Source organism: Solanum dulcamara, chromosome 12 (genome assembly GCF_947179165.1).
Source record: "Solanum dulcamara chromosome 12, daSolDulc1.2, whole genome shotgun sequence".
NCBI lineage: Eukaryota > Viridiplantae > Streptophyta > Magnoliopsida > Solanales > Solanaceae > Solanum > Solanum dulcamara.
In genome coordinates this window covers 55,061,929-55,066,287 of record NC_077248.1, presented here as the reverse complement: position 1 = coordinate 55,066,287, position 4,359 = coordinate 55,061,929, and the positions used below count along the sequence as shown (strand labels likewise).

Here is a 4,359-nt window from a genome sequence, read left to right as displayed (position 1 = left end):
TTAGTTCAGTAAAACCTTATGGTAGTAATCCTATCTAGCGTGTAACATGAAATATTGGTAAGTTGAGTTTACCTAAGTGGTTGGTCCCCAAAAATAAGTGAATATCACCACGCAATTTGGTCTATCTACGGGTGTATACTTTACTAACCCTTACCTTTGATCCCAAATTAGCTATCCTTTGATCCGTTCAAGCTATTAGATGAGGGTTGATAGCCTCAAATCTTCGTTGTATAATCCCTTTTCACATCCATTACCCCCTTGGGTCGGAAAGTAAGAATAAGGCAAATTTTAAAGTATGCAACCGTTAAAAAGCAGTCAAAGCAAAGGGGAAAAAATACATGAATGTACACTATTTAAGAATTACTATTTATTAGGTCTACATCATTAATTCTTTATGGTTACCACAACCGTAATTATGAAATTAGATAATCATAGTTGTTTGATCACAATTTATAATAATTTGGTTAAAATGAATCATGAACTTACAATACTAGTATTGAAATCCAGAAGCTTGAATTGAATTGCAAAACCAAAATCAAAGATCAAATGTATAACTAAAATCCCACGAATTCAAGAATTAAAGCACAAGTAGTTCATGCTTAATTCTCAAAGTCCAAAATGAATATCACCCTGGAGATAAAACCTATGATGAATATTTATACACATCAAATCCTAAATAAAACAAATCTAGGAAAAGTAGGATTAGGCGGCATACTACGACTCGTGACCTACGGACCATAGGTCCTTGTACAGCTCTTGGATAGAAATCTTCAGTCAATTTTCAGGATTTCTTCTACAAACCAGTCTTATGGTCTGTAGAACAATGTACGGTTTGTCCTATTCAACGGTAGTCTGAGTCCAAATCTTTCACCCTCCTATAATCATCTACGATCGTCCATCTACGGCTCATATGAGTACCTATGGCTTGTATAATCCACTCGTAACTTAAACTCAACTTCACTACCAAAGACACCTCACCTACAAGTTCCACCAACGGCTCGTGGAAAGTACCACGGCTCATAGGTTGGCTTGAGATGGCAAAAACTCAGCTGCTAACTTTGTATCATGTACACCACTACCAAAAACCAATTTTCCTGCAAAAAAACAAAGACCAAATACAATCAACTCTACTAATAAATGCTTAAAAGACTTGTAAAATCCCAAGTTTAAAGCATTACAAATACGTTAAATCCACGGTACATCAGTACACCCCTAGAAGATGGCTTGAAATTCTCACAGACTGTGATATGAGTGTGGTTTACCGTTTGCGTAAGGAAAATGTTTTGATTTTCTTAGAAGGTTTTCCTTGTGGAGTGTTTCTCATGTAAAAGAAGGTAAGATGAGCTTACAAGGGAGGTGCATAGACACGTATGTTTGAGATTTTTTCTCATAATATTTGATGTTGGTGGTGTGATAGCGCAGAATGGTTCCAAGTCCTCATTAGTGATTGAGTGAAGGAGAAGAAACATGGTGATCTCATATTGCTTCAGTTGAAAGATTCAGTCCACAAGAAAAAAGATGAAGTTTTCTCACAATATTCAAAATACTCAAATATCAGTAAAGTTACCCAACCCTTAAAATAAAATGAGCTTAGCTATTTATAGAAGTACAAAACCCAATCGTAAACCAACTAGGAAAATTCAAGTCTGCAGAGTTCACACCAAGGCTTCACAGGCCGTATTCATGTTCACGCCTTGTGGTCATGCTCCATGGTGTCTGACTTGGTCTAAGGTTAGTTCTTTTTTTCAATTTTTAAAAAATTTTTTAGTTATATATTTATGCTATTGTATTATGTTTTTAATGTTTAGTTGTTATTTTGTTGTGTTCATAGGAAAAATGAAAGAGCAATCTCATCTTGGAGAATGGAAGATTGAATTCTACAATATACATGTAAGTTTATCACAACATATCTCTCAAATTTAGAATATCTTTATAATTATATTTTTATAATATTCAATATTTTTAGCCGAATCCCCGCACCCATATCCATACTTGGATTCGCATCCCCAAATCTTAAAATTTAGATTTTGCCGAATCCGACTCTCAGATTTGTATCCGTCTCGGACACTCACACCCGCGTCCGAGCAACTTAGGTTTTTGGGGGAAATACTAAATTCATACCTTTTTTTCCTCTTTTCAATGATTCTTTGATAGCTCTACTTGTATTTTCAAGAGGAAGAGAGAATGGAGTGGATTCTGAGGGTTTTATAGTTGGCGGATCAGGATTGAGATTCGGGCTTAATTTTCCCGCCATAAAGGAATGGATAGAACTAAGGCTGCATATCGGTTCGGTTATGAAAGTTGTCGATTTTACTTATTGGTTATTGGTTTATAGACATTAAGAACCATTAAGATATCGAATAATCGGTTATCGATCGTTATCGGTTGGTTATCGGGTTAACCGTTAAGATTTCACACAAATTTTTTAAATTGAAAATCACATAAAAGACAGTGTAACTAAACTATACTTTGACCAAAGACTTAAGACTGCGAAAAGATATAAAATAATCATTGATTGAATTGTTTCATATAAGAGGTGGATGAAATGCTGAAGGAACTAAACAAAGGCAGAACGGAAATAACAGCTAAACAAGAATTACAAACAGTAGGCTAAGCAAAGATTAAAAATATAGTGAACAAGAACTAAACAAAGGCTGAACACTGAACAGTGAACAAGAACTAAACAAGAAATCAAGAGATATACCAAAAGTTGAACTTACACACAATATACTAGAACTTACACACAAGGCAGCAAGTCAAAGACTACAAACAAAGGAGCCAAACTAAATGCCAATTCACAAAAAATATGCCAAACTAAATGCCAATTCACAGTAGTTTTCTCATAAATCAAACCAAAATGTCGTAGTGAAATAGTAAAAATAAGTACAATTGAAACTTACCCGTCGCAGATAATGAGAAATCGTGAAGGCCTGAGTAGAGTTCTGATTTTTAAGAGTGAAATTGTGACTTGTGAGCATCTGAGTTCTGACTTCTGAGAGTGAAATAGTGAGGCAGTGAGCGACTATTTCAAGTTGAAATTCAGAAATTAAAAACCACATAAAACGACTGAACCCAGAAACAAAAGATGGAAATCTTGAACTTCGTTTGAAATTTAGGATAGTTTTCTCATAAATCGAACTCAAATGTCATAGTGAAATCATGAAATTGAGTATTTGAGACTTACCAGGTGCAAAGAATGAGAAATCGTGAGCTTTAGTTCTGAGTTCTGAGCTTCAGCCGTGAAATCGTCAGTGAGCAGTGAGCCAACTTGGGGCCCTTAATAGGTAAAAAAATAAGGCCCAAGTAGGATAAAGTCGAGACCTTTGGAAGGAACTGTGGAGGAAGTAGAAAAGGGAAAATGAAAAGCGGCTATATGCGAAGGGATTGGAGGCGGCAGGGACAGGGGGGTAACGAAGGCAAATGTGTACTTGGTCTGTATGAACGCCTCAATTTCGACCAAATGCATTCAATTAAAATTATGAATTATATGTCTAATTTAAGGCAAGCATGTCAACTGGGCCGGTTGGCTCATTAACCGCCTCCTAAGATTGGCCCATTAAGGCTCCGGCATGAGGGAAATCGGATTAGGTACCGGCTTAATACAAAAAAAAATTGAGCCGGTTCGGTCATTTTTTGGCCTTGGACTGGTAAGACCGGCTCGATAAGGGACCGGTTACTGGCCCACCGGTACATCGACCCGGTTCGAAAACATTTTTTTTTTTTGAAATTAACTTTTGGGCCACTTTTTAAAAAAGAGTCGTAGGCCCAATGACTATATAGCCGTTGGCCCAATAGCCGATTTTGAAATTTGGCCTTTTTAAAAAAAAATAATTAATTAGTCAATTTTTTTTCTGTAAATACCTACAATATTTAATCATTTTTTCCACGAACAATTATATAATTCTCTCAATTTATCAATTCTCTCTTAAAGTGATATCAATCTTTTATTATTTTTTGCAATTAACAACATCAAGTGAAAGTTTTCAACCTTCAAGTGTTCAACATTTCATCAATTTTACGATTCTTTGTTTGATTCCGGCAATTCGGTATAATCGTTCCTTTCTCTTACTTTTATTTAGTAAATTAATTCTAGTATATTTAAATATTTAATTTTTGTATTTATAATTTTTATTAGTTTAATTTGCATAATAGATACATTAAAAATATAGGTAAAAGTGTTAAAAATTTGTGCCCCGGCGGAGGTAGTGGTAATAAGAAAAAAAATATTTTCGGTAGAGGTAGTACAATTAGAAATTATTCTTGTATGCCTGAAGCACCACCTAGTGAATTTGGAGAAATGGGGGTAGGTGCACATGATATGAATGAAAATGAATATCAAAAAACGTACGGTATAGAAGA

The 4,359-nt window shown here is 35.0% G+C and overlaps 1 long non-coding RNA gene across 1 annotated transcript; it reads right to left on the bottom strand.

Annotated features, from left to right (window-relative positions):
- Nucleotides 1–484: 484 nt before the first annotated feature.
- LOC129877862 (uncharacterized) lies at nt 485–3,449 on the bottom strand. The gene is made up of 3 exons (XR_008763639.1): nt 3,185–3,449; nt 2,901–2,992; nt 485–1,094 (listed from the first exon to the last, which is right to left on the bottom strand). It is a non-coding gene; the product is annotated as an uncharacterized LOC129877862 (long non-coding RNA).
- Between the last annotated feature and the right edge of the window lie 910 nt (nt 3,450–4,359).